The sequence below is a fragment of the Lolium rigidum genome, chromosome 6 (genome assembly GCF_022539505.1).
Source record: "Lolium rigidum isolate FL_2022 chromosome 6, APGP_CSIRO_Lrig_0.1, whole genome shotgun sequence".
Lineage (NCBI taxonomy): Eukaryota > Viridiplantae > Streptophyta > Magnoliopsida > Poales > Poaceae > Lolium > Lolium rigidum.
The window spans coordinates 117388451-117404200 of NC_061513.1; the positions used below are offsets into that span (position 1 = coordinate 117388451).

The following is a 15750-nucleotide window of genomic DNA, read 5'->3' on the forward strand; positions in this document are numbered from 1 at the left end:
GCCCGGTTTTCTGCTAATTAATTGGGTATTTTCTTCTTAGTTAATAGGTAAGGCAAAGCTTTTGCTTTCGTTTAATAAAAATGGTCGGTTCACTTCGGTTGATTCATCTGCTTTTCAGGGTTTAAATCGACTCAGCGTGGAGAGAAGGAATACTGTTCAAAGTGATCTCTGAGTTGCTACTGGTGATCTCCGTAGGTACGACCACATCTCCTCATGTCGTGCTTCGATCTCCTATAATGCAGCACATGGTCGATCTCTAGCTTGTTCAGTATAAAAATGTTTGCCCTTACTTGGGTTAATCCTCTTTTCAGGGTATAAACAGAAAATATCCAGCTGTTCAGTGCCTCCACTTATAATTGACAAATCGAGAGCTGAGGCCATGGAGGCGGCTCTGGTGAGTGTGGCGACGGGCGTTCTAAAACCTGTCCTGGGAAAGCTAGCTGCTCTGCTTGGCGAGGAGTACAAGCGTTTCAAGGATGTGCATGGCGATATCAGGTTCCTCATAGATGAACTTGCTGCCATGCACGCGTTTCTTCTCAAAATGTCGAAGAGGAGGATCTGGATTTGCAAGAAAAAGTATGGATGACGGCGGTGCGCGAGCTGTCCTATGGCATGGAGGACTGCATCGACGACTTCATGGAACATGTCAATGACAAAGTTATCAAGCCAGATGGACTCATTAAAAATATCAAGACCTCATTGTGGAAGTTGGGGAAGCTGAAGGCTCGTCGTCGAATTGGCAACGTGATCCAAGATATGAAGAAGCAAACCATTGAGATTGGCGACAGGAATGAGCGGTACAAGACTCGTGATGCCTCCTTCAGCACCATCAATTTCTCTCGGATCATTAAGGCAGCTGTTGACCCTAGAGCTCTTTCTATGTTTGAGCATGCCTCCAAACTTGTTGGAATAGATCAACCCAAAGCTGATATTATCAAATTGTTGACTGAACGTGGATCAACTAAAGAACAACCGAAGTTGGTGTCCATCGTAGGATTTGGGGGAATGGGAAAGACAACTCTTGCAAACCAAGTGTTTCAAGACCTCAAAGGCAAATTCCAATGCCGGGCATTCTTATCAGTGTCGCGAAATCCAGATATGATGAATATCTTAAGAACTATTTTTAGTGAAGTTAGCGGCCAAGATTATTCTAACACTAAAGCAGGGAGTATACAACAACTCATTGGCAGGATCTTGGATTTCTTAACAGACAGAAGGTACAATTTCTGTTGTGTCTACTTGTTGTCCTCGAATGTATACAATTAAGAAAGCTATTTAGATATTTCACATCAAAGCATACTACTATTAATTTTTAAAAACAATTCCATTTACTTTCATGTTCATTGTTTCCCATCTATTTTTTTTTGATAAATGGATTATATTAATATCGAGAGATACCAATTGCATCCAACCTGCAACAGCACAATATCCTAATGATAGTACGGATGCACACAACCAAACAAAGAGAAAGAATACTAAGAAATGAAAAGCCCCGCTACGGTATTATAGCCTTAGCAGCAACAATACTTGTACCACCAAGACATCACCTAAACTCCAGGCTCTCCAAAAGCGACGCCTCCAAGGGAACAGTGCACAAGTGCCATCGTCACCCGATTAAAAGATCTTAGGTCACCTTGAAGATAGTTCCTACTTTCAAAACAATTCCTTCAACTACCGGCCATTGCCAGACACAACCAATTAAGGCTAGGCCTTGGATTTTCACCCTGAAAGGTAAGATCCTATGTTGCCGGCCCGACTTACATACTGCTAAAACCCAGAACACCAAGCAAGTTCCTCAATAGCACAAAGAACAAAGACTCGAACCTTCATTGCTAGTCCTCCAATCTGGCCTTCATGATATTCTCCGCCTCTGGTTTCACCATGGACCAAAATATCATCTGATGACAACATAGAACGGCACGAATCCAAAACCAAACGGTCAGAATAAAAGCATGGATGCGCACTACTGAATACCATCCAATCCAGCAAACTTAGGCAATATGTCCACTGTTACATTCGCCGGTGGAGCCTTTCGGAACTCAACACTTCGGCCAGATCAAGAACGACAAGCCTCGGGCAGTTTTTCATCTTCGCACAAGAGAAACCCTAGGACACCCGTCTTTATTCGCGGGACTAGCAGGCCCCAACGCCGCTAGTCGTCTCCTTGACGGAACCGAAGAGGAAGGAGGTAGTCCAGCGCCAGGCTACAAGTCAACAAGTCAACGGCGTCCCGAGGACAGCCATAGACCACACAACACCGGCCCTGGCTGAATCCATCTGGTCAAGATCGGGCCTCACAGCCTAGATCTCGTCCCGATGGCGCAGATCACCGCCGTGCCCGCTGATGTACCACCTCTCCTCATCAACCCCCTCATCAACCCCCGAGGGAGATCCTCAGGCCTCAGCCAGCGACGACCGCGCCGCTCTGTGCCCCCTCGAGCGACGCCCCAACTCCCGAGAGAAGCCATCGGGCAGCACCTCTCCATCCCCACCGCCGCTTGACGAGAAGGGGGCCGCTACCACCGCCGGTGAGGGCAGCGGCCAGAGGGGAGAGGGTGGAGGGTGTAGGCGGCGCCTCCAGAGCCGCTCGGGAGGGAGCGACCCGGGAGGAAGCGTTCAGGCTGAGGATCTCCGTCGGGGGTTGACTAGGAGGAGGCGGTACAGAAAGTAATAGTTACTTTCAAAATATTTGTACAGAAGACTGCTGATGTCAATTGAAATATAATGGAGAGAGTACCAACAACACACTGTCGTATAAACATTTTTTTTCTCTTCTGATATTGTAGCATCTTTAAGAACATAGATACCCCCTCTCCCTCTGTCGAGTGTATATCATAACCTTGAGCCGAGTAACCCCTGTTGCTAGAACTCCCTGAAAAGGACTGTTCAAAGTGATCTCTGAGTAGCTACTCCCTCTCCCTCTGTCGAGTGTATGTCATAACCTTGAGCCTAGTAGCCTCCGTCGAGTGTATGTCATAACCAAGATCTAGATGTTGTACCAGAGATAAGATGCATCCATGTCATGTCGAGTCCTAGTTCGTATAGGATTTACTAGGCAGCTACTGTCAGGCTGTCAGCTAGTGTCCTATACATGCTAATAGTATACTTGGTCATATGCCTATTGATTTAGGCCCAAAAACAAATGGGATCGATTTTTAGGAAATCAAATTCTGAGATAGGAGAAATTAAAATAGCAATTTATGAGCCGTATGATGCAGGAAACTCTTAACTAAGGTTATAAGGGAAGGAACCGCCTATTTTGACTCTTGGGGGTGATTCGGAAATTGCCGGAGCTTGGTTTGATCAAGCTGCCGAGTATTGGAAATATGAACCCTGTTCTAGTTGGATAGCCAGAAATTAAGAGAAAAAATATAGGGTGAAACACGCACCTTGGCCATAGTTTTTGTGTTCGTGTGTTTCAAGTGATCGACCTGTGGGCGAAATTCCAACACAGCTTCCATGAGGTCCTGAGGTCTCAACCCTTATGCACATTACTGCTGGTCCTGAGGCAGGAGCACAAACCGGTCCAGCTAGTCCTGATCGCACACCAACATGCACACTCAAACTGCTGCTACCACCGTCTTGCTGGCCCATCATCAGGAGGATCAAAGTTTTAAATCAATGACCTTGTCAGGTATACCGTCGATGCCACCAGAATGCCAAACAACGCCACCATCCTGTGCGCGTTCATCAACACGTACGCGCGGTTGCCACCGAGACCACTCGGCACCATGCCGACGAGTCCCGCCATGTCATGCAGCTTGAAGCCTCCGAGAAATTTGCCATGCGTCGAACCTACCGAACGAGGCATGACCGAGCGTAGCACCTAGCGGTTAAGCGTGACTTGACATCTCCGTCGACAACTCCGTGCAAGACGAAGCCGCTCCAACTTCTTCCCCTTTGACCAGCAGCTACTCCAAGACAATGCCCCCAAGAGGGAGAATGACGTCGAGCATTATATGATCCGGGTTGCCCAGATCTAGGGTTTCCCCTAGAACAACCCGAGAGAGGATGTGAGAGATGCATAGACAAAACCTTCGACAAGGTAACAACGTACGCGCTAGTAGCCGCCATCATCCCCCAACTGAGGCCGGCTCGGTTTTCACTGACATCCGCGCATCCCCACCATATGGTCCGCAATGCAGCCATCAAAATGGCAAGCTTACATGACGTGGCATCCCTAGACTCGAAACGGGCACTAGAGGCCCCACCGCCATGCAAACCATCGAGACGTGCATGTGGCATGCGCCTCCCATCGCTAGCCTCGCCGCCACGCAGATCATGGCCGCCGAGATGGCCACGTGGCCTACGCCGCCTATGCCACCCAGAGGATCAGATGCAATCCACCTAGATGCCTACCACTGTGCCGCCATCAGAGCAACCTCGCCGTGACGCCAGGCCGCACCACATTCTGACCAGTACGAGGCATCCCAAGACATCCCCAATGCGTGAGGAGGTGAGAGGAGCCCCGCCGCCACTGGCCAGGCTTTGCCCAGTCGTGCCCTCTGGCGACGACGGGGGAGGAGGAGAAGGTTGGGGGCTAGAGGTGGCGGCGCATTAGGGTTCCACCATCACCCCATCGGAACGAATGAGGGGAACGAGGCACACCTAAAAAAGGATCAAAGGGTCATGTCAATGCCTTCGTACTCTCCTCGAGCAAATTTTTGATAAAGGACATATATTAATATTGTGAAGATAAAAATTACACCCGGACTCTACAACAACATCATACCCTAATGGTAGTACGGATGTACACAACCAAGAAAAAAGTTAAAAAAAAAGAGAAGTCCCTCTATAGTGTTTCGATCCTTACAGTACCAACACAAACATCACCATGACTATACCTGAAGTCCAAGTTCTCCAAAAGCGGCACCTCCAAGAAGGAAACCGTGCACAAGGCTAATGGTAGTACGGATGTACACAACCAAGAAAAAAGTAAAAAAAAATAGAAAAGTCCCTCTATAGTGAAGTCCCTCTATAGTGTTTTGATCCTTATAGTACCAACACAAACATCACCATGACAATGCTTATAGTACCAACACAAACATCACCATGACAATGCCTGAAGTCCAAGTTCTCCAAAAACGGCACCTCCAAGAAGGAATCAATGCACAAGCGTCATCATCGGCCAATCATAGATCTTAGGTTTTCACTGTGAAAAAAGTCCCTGCTCTCAAAAAATATCTTCAACAAGTTCATTGCCAGGCACAACACATTGAACTTCTGATGTGTTGACGCCCCCACTCGCATGACGCTGCTATGAAGCCTAAAACACTAAGCAAGTTCACCATCGACGCAAAGACTCGAACCACCAACACTAGTCCTCAAAACTTGGCTTCCATACCATTCTCCGCCTTTGACTTCACCATGGAACCAAATAGACGTGTCAGATAGCAGAGCTTTGCCATGTTATTTTCCAACCGCTTGGTTTCAAGAGAGCGTCGCGCGAGTCCTTTAGCTAGTCCACCTCAAACCTCCTTTAGCCAGTCCACCATGGAACGCCAAGCAAATCCCTCAGAATCACGGAGACTCAAACCTCCTTTAGCTAGTTCACCAATCCGGCCTTCATGATATTCCTTCTTCTGACTTCACCATGGACCATAAAGATACAAAATACACCTTCGCGCCGCTCCCTCCAGAACCGAACGTCAGAATAAAAACATGGATGCGCGCGACCGAATACCACCCGATCCAGCAAACACCAGTCAAAATATGTACTGTTACATTCGCTGGCGGAGCTTTTCGGAACTCATCTCTCCAGCCAGATCAAGGCAAACTGACCTACGGAAGATCTAAATCTTCGCTTGCGAGAAACCCGAGGACCGCTACCAAAAACAAAGCAAGACCAGCAAGCCCCCACGCCGCCAGTCCCTCCTGCCGGATCACCAGGGAAGAGGATAGCGGCGCGGATCATGTGTACCACCGCCGAACCGTCAACGGGGGCGGAGGCCGCCAGCGCTCCAGGAAATCCTCCATGGCTACCGACGGGCCCCGACCAAGTAGCCGTGCCGCCCGACTTCCTCCACCGGCGCTTCATCACCTCCCATGGAACGCCGTCGCGGAAACCCTCTCCTTCCCCTCGTCATTCGACAGAGGGGGTGCTGCCACCGCCGCCAGGACCGTGGCTGGGCCCGGGGTTGTGGCCGTGGCCGGAGCCGGAGCCGGAGCCGGGGCTGTGGCCGAAGCCGGGGCCGTGGCCGAAGCTGGGGCCGTGGCAGGAGCCAGTGCGGACTGAGGCTGGCAGCAGTGGCGGCTGTGGGGCAGCGGTCTGTGGGCGGCTGTGGGGTGGGGCGAGTGGATCCTCCGCCGCCGCCTGGGAGGGGGGCGGGAGAGGAGGCTAACCCTAGGTTTCGTACCAGTTGGTACCTGATTAACCTTCATAGCTAAAACAAACTAGATAAACTACTGCGACACCGAGATGGGCTGCCAGAGCCTGCTGGGAGCTCATCAACGTCGGATGAGAAAACATGGAAAGCTCTATGAAAATTAGGTGTTATGCCTAAGATAAGAGTGTTTTGGTGGAGGGTGGTTAAAAACATTCTTCCATGTTATTCAGAACTAAGGAGGAGACACATTAAAGAGTTGAGTGTGTGCCCTCTTTGTGGGCATGAAGATGAGACGTTGTGGCATACTTTGATTGCATGTGAGCATGCAAGATCATTCTGGAGGGCGGCAAAAGAATTTTTCGAGCTCAAGTTACCAAGGCTACATCCAGCTACTTGGTCCAGAGATGTTTTGGATACTGATATTATTGGCAAGAAGGATGCTGCCGGTGGCAGTATCGGTGATGTGGACAATCTGGGGGAGTAGAAACAACTATAATCATGGGGAGACAAAGTACCAACCAATGAGATCAATGGAACTAGTAGATGAACTGGTGAAATCCATTGAGGTACCTCTGCCGTCGCCGAGGGCTGCGGTGGGAGGTGGTATACCGAAGTGGAAGCGACCGATAGAGGGGTGGATCAAACTGAACTCTGATGGAGCTCTTAAAGCTGTAGACAACATGGCGGGTACAGGGGTGATTGCGAGAGATCACTCTGGAAATTTTGTGCTTGCAGAATGTCGACGGTATGAGTACATTGTTGATCCTGGGTGGTGGAGCTGTTGGCGTGTCGTGATGCAGTGTTCCTAGCTCGGACGAAGGGGTGGTCTCATGTCATCCTTGAGACAAGACTGTCAGCTGATTGTCAATGCTTGGAAGGATGGGAAGTGGCAGCGATCGGACTCAGCAGCGATCCTGCGGGAGATGAAGTCTACTATCTCCGCTTTTCAGGGTTTTAGGTTCGAGTTTGTGCGGAGAGATGCTAATAAAGCAGCACATGTTTGTGCTCGCTCCGCTCTCTTGCTAGAGTCTTATGTTACTAGTTTTGAACTTATCCCTGATTTTCTGATTGAGTCTGTTCAATCAGATATTTTGTCGTCATTTGAATAAAAGCCGAGCGGCAAAACTTCAAAAAAAAAAAAAAGACTACTGCGACACAAACTATTATTAGGACAAGCTTACTTCCAACATTCCTTAGGTAACGGGAACTTTCCAACGTTTTTCACAGGAAGCAAAACATTGCTCAAGGCCAAAGGCAAGCCACGGGAAACGTTCCAAACATTTCGATTCCTCTGTTTTGGAAGCCTGTAGTAGGCTTTGACTTTACAGTCCACCCTATTTCTACATGTTTTCCATTCCTTTTGTTCTCGTTCAGAACAGGGCCTTAAGCGCATGGGAATTCTTAAGCACACGCCTTGGAGCACTTTTCGTTAACGACGATTTAATACTCGTGGCAACTTTCTTAGGTAGCTGTAATTCTATGGTGTCGCTGGGACTGAGTTTCTTTTATTTCTTGTGTATCTTGTTGACATCAACTATGAATCCATGTGCAGGTATTTTGTTGTCGTTGACGATATATGGGACATGGATACATGGTGTATTATTAAGCTTGTATTCCCCATGACTAGTTCTGGCAGTATCATAATCACCACTACTCGTATAAACGATGTTGCTGAATCATGCCGCTGCTCTTTTGGAGGCGAAATTTACAATATAAGCCCACTTACTATGGTGCATTCAAGAGAATTATTTCGCAGAAGACTATTCGACTCTAAAGAAGATCTCCCGTCACACCTTGAAAAAGTTTCTTGTGAAATTTTGAAAAAATGTGATGGCTTACCTCTGGCAATCATTGCTATATGTGGCTTGTTGGCTAACAAAGAGAGAAGAGAGGATGTATGGAATCAGGTGAAAGATTCAATTGGTCGTGCACTTGAAAGAAATCCCAGTGTTGAAAGGATGATGAAGATCCTGTCACTGAGTTACTTTGATTTGCCTCCTCATCTGAAAACCTGCCTATTATATCTGAGTATCTTTCCGGAAGATTCTCTTATTATGAAGAAAGGTCTTATATGGAGGTGGATTGGTGAAGGAATCATTCATACGGATGACAGATATACAGTGTATGAGCTAGGAGAAATGTGTTTTAATGAGCTCATCAATAGGAGTTTGATCCAACCCTTTAAGACAGGTAAATTTGGTAAGGTGAAGGGTTGTCGAGTTCATGATACAATTCTTGATTTCCTCATATCCAAATCCATCGAAGAGAACTTCCTTACTTTGGTTGGTGTTCCCATACCAACAATTAGGACAAAAAACAAAGTTGTTCGTCGACTTTCTCTACAAGTCGGCGACCAAGGAAGTTCAACAATGCGAACAGGTCTGGTGTTGTCTCATGTCCGATCACTTAACATGTTTAGAAATTCCCTGAACATGCGTACTTTGAAGGAGTTCACACATCTGCGTGTTCTAGACTTGAAGAGTTGCTCAAATTTGGATGAACATCATCTTGATAATATAGTGAGTCTGTTCCATCTGAGGTACCTGAACCTCCAAAGTACGGGAATAAATGAGCTTCCAGAAAAAATCGGCCGTTTAGGGTGCTTAGAGATGTTGGACCTAAGAGGCACCAATGTATTGGAATTACCTGCATCTATTGTTAACCTCACAAAATTGTCGCGTCTACTTGTTAGCAATTTGGTTAAATTTCCTAATGGGATTGCGAAGATGCAAGCACTGGAGACGTTGAAGCAGGTTAGCGTCTCCAATCAGCCATATGAATTCTTGTGGGGCCTGGGCCAGCTAACCAATTTGAGGAATCTTGTCCTTGTCCTTCCCCATTCCGGAGCTGATTCTGACAATAAAGATACAAATGTGGTTGGGGAGGATTACAACAAAGATATCGTCTCTTCCTTGTGTAAGCTAGGCACCAAAAACCTCTGCTCTATGACTATTTGGAATGGGAGCAGCCTCTTACTGGAAGATTTGTGCCTGCTTAACCTGAAGAAGCTTATTAGTTGTTCTTCAACCGTCCAACGGGTTCCGAAATGGGTGAAATCCCTTAGAAACCTCCAAGAGCTACGCCTTGAATTGGAGGGAGTCAGGCAGGATGATCTCTGCATCCTTGGAGCCTTACCCACTTTGCTTATTCTGCATCTTAAGGAGGCAAAGCAGTCAAACGAAAAGCTCAGAATCAGTGGTGAAGTTGGGTTCCTATTCTTGAGAAATTTCATTTATATGGCAGAATTTCACCCCGTAGATTTGATGTTTGTGGCAGGATCCATGCCCAAGCTAGAAAAGCTCGAGCTTAATTCTTGGTTCGCAGTTCAGCTAGAGTGTCAGGATTTTGGAATCAAGAATCTCCCCTGCCTCATTACCGTGGAATGTGAAGTAGATGGCAACCGTGGCATTCTTGAAGCCACAGCGATTGCCATGGAGAGAGCAGCGAGCACACATCCTAACCACCCTACTCTATTTTTTAGGAAGCTTGACATAGGTAGTTACTTGCTTCAAAGGGTTGATTTTGAGCAAACAAGGAAAATACCTTTGTTGAATGGAGCGAAGGACCACTAAGTCCGCTGGAGGGCAGCTGATTCTCACGTTTAAGAGTTTTTAGCCATGTTTTGGATGCACACGACTCCATATGGTCGCTCAGGATATATGGTGGCATCATACTAGGAGATTACTTTGATGGTTACTCTGAGTAGTTTGTTCTTTTTCCGTTGGTTGATTTTTGTATCAATCTTGAGCGATGCTTGAGTTGTAAAACTGTACTAAACCTGAATTTATTAATAAATAGCCATGTGCATCATCATGATGTAGAAGCCGGGTGATACTCCCCATTTCGAAAAAAAGAGTTTTTAGCTAGTCCATACTTTGTCTCTTTTATGATACACCAATAGACTGTAGTCTCGGTTGGATAATGTATGACATTCATGCTTTCATATCTAACATTGGTTGAGAACCAACTTGAGGTTGGGTGGTTAGGAGGGTGGTTGTACCCCCAGCCCATCAGAGTTCAAATCCCAGGTTTGACATCTGTGTGTCTCATAAAAACAGAATATTCATTCAGTGGAAGACGATGTTCTCGTCGACAGTGAGACGCCTGTGGTGACTTCGTCAATTTCAAGATCCAATCCGTCGGCTCAGTCTTCTGGAGGTGCTCATAGGGGTAGAGTATGCGTGTATGCATTTATAGGGATGAGTGTATGCGCGTATATGTGAGCGTACAAGTACTGTATGCGTTTGTATGTGTTTCTAAAAAAAATCCAACATTGGTCAAACTTTTTTTGTTCAACATGTGGTTTCATTTGATGTGATAAAAAAATGTTTAATTGTTGTTTGAAAGCTTTTCTATGGTTGTGTGTGATTCCCCTGAGTATGAACACAGTTTACAGAAAGTTTATGGTAAAACTTGAGCAAAGCTTTTTTTCCACTGATATTTATGCAGCCCCGAAAAGCCACGAATTTACACCTATCTATATCTATATATCTACTAGCTGAATGCTCGTACGTTGCTACGACATGTTAATTTTGGTATTTTTTTACCATAAACATAATACACATAAAAATTCACGTGCACAAAACGTGATTCTCTATGTTCCTAAAAAGTATCCTAACTTTTTGTAGATACCAATAAATCTAAATTATATTATGATTTAAATTCATATTAGAGGAAGACTAACTTCTAATGAGCGAAACGCAGCCGAATCTTCTGCTTCTAGTTTTAAAGCCAACCCTAGATTCTAGCTAGTTCTCTGAGCCGAGAATCCTACTCTGAAAACAGAAATGCCCTGCTTTTTGCGAGCGTTGCTTTTGAGATAACTTATATTCTGTCTAGAAGCAAACCCTCCCATACAAAATACTGCAGTACTATACTTTAAAACTTGTCACTTAAAAGCGTAATCATCAACTAATTGGACTTGGTAGTGGGTAGTTGCAAGATTATACCTAGTGGAGAAACAGGCCTAATGTCGCGGGCCGTAAGCGCCTTTTGTCGCGGGCGGCGATCCGCGACAGCGGAGACGGAACAAAAGGTTCATCCTTTTGTCGCGAGTCACTTACCACCCGCGACATATGCTCCACCACGTGGCAGGCGCGGGGCGCCCAGGGGACACACCCTTTTGTCGCGGGTGGTAACACCACCCGCGACAAAAAGGCCTCTACGTGGCGCGCGCAGAACGTTGCCGCTTTAGGGTTTGAGGGGTGCAGCCCCCTCCCCCCCGCGCCGCCACCGGCACCACCCCCCGTTTGTTTCATTTTTTTCATTTTAAATAAAAGTTTGCATACATTTATAAGCTACTACAAGTTGTACACGTTCATTTATTATATATAGATCGAGCAAACAAATATTGGAAGCAAACGTCTATTCGTAGATTCCCCTTACACATATACATGGAGCTCACTACTACCGGGAAAAAAACCCGTCGTCTATTCGAACTAATACATATACATGGAGCTCACTACTACCGGTGCCTATTTGGACTAAACCGGCCATTGTCGTCTATTACTTCTATCATCAGAAATCCCGTCAGTTCCTCCGTAATTTCTAGTATGGGTTCCTGTGGTTGGAGGTTCTCCCGCATGAAGTCGACCTATATAGGAAAATGAGATGAATATGATTATATCAATCTTGATAACGAATTATTGACGATAATAAATTAAAGTTGTGAATGTTATTGCTTGCGTTGAATCTATTATTTGTTGGGGGGATGATCCCCGGTATGCCAAAGGCATGCCAAACCGGATGGTTTGAGCCATCAAGATACCGGTTTAATGTTTATTCCGGAGTTCGAAGTTAAGCGTTGGGCTGAGTAAGTCTATACCGGTATCCTCAAGAGGGGTAATACCGGTATAAGCTAAAAAGACACCGGATGACCGGTAAGAGGTGCACTGTAGCACGTCGGCGAGACTGGTCAAAGATTCTCTCCAGAGCAAGAGGACGAAGATGAGCTAAGCAAAGTAGCTTTAAACGAAGCCCTGGCGCCAAAGAGGAAGGTGACGCCAAAAGCAACCGGAGGACGTCAGCCTCCCTGATTAAAGAAGATACCGGCGTCACCTATGATTAAAGTAACTTTGTAAAGTAGTTTGTCTGTTCAAAGATGCCATTAGGGTTTCCTAGGGTTTCTTCCCCTGTAAGCCACCCTCTTCTCTATATAAGGAGAGGGGGCACACCCCATCGCGGGTATGTATGTACGATCTAAGTGTTGTGCGGTAGCCAGAAACCTGTAACCTCATAAGATCAATGAATAGAAAGATCTAGAGCAGAGTTCTTCCTTGTGTCTTTCTTCTTCTACCTCTGGTTTAGGCCTGGTTCTTGAGGAAAGCATCCGGAAGTTCATCCAATCTAATCAAAAACCCTCCCCCGAATCCTCTAGCGCCCATTCGGCCCCAACTTAAGCCATCCTATGGCATCTGTTCGTTCGCCACGACGACAGTTGGCGCCCACCGTGGGGCAAGAAGCGGCGCTTGATGGAGTTCACATTCGGGCGGGCATCCTTGACGTCGCCGGCGAGCGGACGGTGTCTGCGCTTGTGCAGCACATCTAGTCCATGGACTTCATCAACGACAACGCGGGCTGCTTCGCCAACGGCGGCATCTTCCCCAAGAACGGCCGCGTCATCGAGTTCGGTAGCCACCGCGTCTACTTCGGCACTGTCCGTGTGCGCCAGCGCCTTCCGCCGGTGCTGGTGGCGCCGGATCCACCAAGGTGGCTATGTGCTGGCCGCGCCGTCGGCAGCGTGGAGGTAATGATGGCTGGCGCGGTTGGTGCTGGCAAGGAAGCTGTGGATGAAGGTGCTGGGCGTACGGCATCGACCCGTCCGGCCAAGCCACCGCTGGAGCGTGAGGCAGGCGCTGCGGGACATCTTCTGCACCACCGGAGACACCACTTCAAGCGGCGATGAACGTGCTGGCGACGCCCATCGCGCAGAACATCGACCCAGCAGCGGCTCAGGCGGAGCTGGAGGCGCAGCGCCAGACGCTGCTCGCGAACGGAGCCAACATCGTCCGGGCGCAGCGCGAGCTGAACCTAACCCTACGTGAGTATAACGCTGCCCATGGCTTTGCTTCTGTTAGCGCTCAGGCCGCTAGGATACCGGAAAACAGGCTTAGAGCTCGCAACCTAAATCAGGATTTGCGTAAGGAGATTCTTACCGGAAAAGGTACTTCTGCATCGTTGAGCATTGTAGAAAAACCTAAGTATAGCAGTCCGGATAAAACCATAAAAGCTGCTAAGGCTGCAGTAGAGCTGTGCGAATCGCTTTCCAGAGACGCTCTGGCAAAACAACAAGAGCGTGTCAGAGAGTTGCTTGATACCATCGAGCAGCAAAATGCTGAGCAGCTAGCCAAGTTGAACAGGGCCGCAGCTTTGAAATCCGTGCATTCAACAAGGAATGCCGGAAGCAAGTCCCATGGGCAGGCATCGTCCCCCCATCCGGACAAGAGAAAAGAAAAAGAGATGAATGCGCAGCAGATGACTGTGTATGACCCGGTCCTCGCCGGAAAACAACAAGCCGGGCAACATGATGCCGGTAGAAAAATCCAAGGGGCAGATCGAGGCTACTCCAGAAACAATCATGCCGGTAGACATGAAACCGGGCAAAATTATCGAGCTGCAAGGGCAGCGTATGAAGAGGAGGAAATGCTTCCGCCAAGGTACCGGCAGGCAAGAGCCGCGGTACCGGAACAGTACGATGAAGCTGATTCGACAGCTGAAAGACTCATGGCATACCGGAACCCGTCGGGGGAACGCGTGGGAGAAAGACACCTGCCAGAATGGGATGCGAGGCATCGTCTGGATAGAGTGTATCTATCTGAAATGATCGAGGCAGAAGGTCCTCCGGGCCCAAAATGTTTTGGTCCAAGGATCATGAAAGAGGAACCACCAGTTCGCAACTTCCAGTTGCCTCGTGACACAAAAACGTATGATGGCACCACTAAGCCGGAAGACTGGCTTGCAGATTACGTAACCGCGGTATACGTCGCTGGTGGCGGAGGAACCGTAACTGGTGGAGGAAACCGGCGTTGGGCCATAAGAATTGTACCATCATTCCTGGTGGGACCGGCACGAATCTGGCTGAATAACTTGCCGGCAGGAAGCATAAACGGTTGGTTGGACTTTGAGGAAGCTTTTGTGAGTAACTTCAGCAGCACATACCGGAGGCCCAACAGGCCGCAACAGCTCGCCTTGTGCGTGCAGCGCCCAAATGAAACAGACCGGGATTACCTGACCCGGTGGAACTCCACGAGAAATTCCTACGAAGGGGTGATAGAGGCGCAAGCCATTGCCTGGTTTTGCAATGGATGCCGTAGAGGTTCCCCGTTGTGGCAAAAGCTGCAGCGGAACATGCCGGTAACTCTGGCGGAAATGATACGTGTGGCAGATAGCTACGCATTGGGAGACCCAATGCAACTGGCAGTGCAAACGGATCCGGCGCAAACGAGTCAACCGCGCCAAGATCAATACCGGGACAACCGGCACAACAAGAGAAGGGAAGATTTTCTGGATCGAAGGTATGGTCCACAACAAGTAGCTGCGGTACAGGATAACTCCGGCCCCAGCGGGAGCCAAAGGCAAAAAACCGGATCGCAGCCGTGGGCGGGTCTTAAAAAACAATGGGTTGAGAAGAAGAAGTGGGGAGAGAAAAAAGATTGGCAAGAACATATGAGATACACTATGGAAGCAGCGATGGAGCAACCATGCCGGTTTCACACTCCGAACCCGACGAAGCCGGCGAACCATTTGACAAAAGATTGTTCTTGGATCAAGCACTTGATGCTGAGAGGTGCGGCAAAAGATGCGCAAGCACAAGGATGCTCCACAATACTGCCACCCTCGCATGACATGTTACATCAACACCCGTTACCACCGCCACCACCGCTTACTGGAGCAAACGCTCTACCGGTACAGCCTCAGCCGAACCGGCAGCAGTATCAGCAAGTTCATCAGGTGGGAGAAGGCAATGGCCAACCACCACCACCGGCACCTTTGGGCTGGAATGTATACCAGGACCCGGATATGTGCTGTGTTGTGTTCGTCACTGAGCCAACCGACAGACAGAGCCTGCGTCGCCGTTCCATGGAAGTGAACGCTGTGATGCCGGCAGTACCGAAATACATGCTGTGGTCGGATCAAGAAATCTCCTGGTCATTCAAGGATCACCCCAAGATAATGCCAAATCCGGGTGGTTATGCTCTTGTGGATGACCCAATCATGCATGGGCCAACGACTCGAGTCAAGTTCAGCAAAGTGCTGATAGACAATGGAAGTAGCATAAACATCATGTACCGGCAAACCATGCATACGCTGGGCATAACAGAAAACATGCTGCAACCAACTCGCACAACGTTTCACGGAATCGTTCCGGGCTTGTCCTGCGCGCCAGTGGGAAAGGTCCGGGTGGATGTATCGTTTGGAGGGCGTG

General features: G+C 48.1%; 1 pseudogene; it reads left to right on the top strand.

Annotated features, from left to right (window-relative positions):
• The first annotated feature begins 379 nt into the window (after positions 1-379).
• LOC124663182 lies at positions 380-9898 on the top strand (annotated as a pseudogene).
• The last annotated feature ends 5852 nt before the right edge of the window (positions 9899-15750 follow it).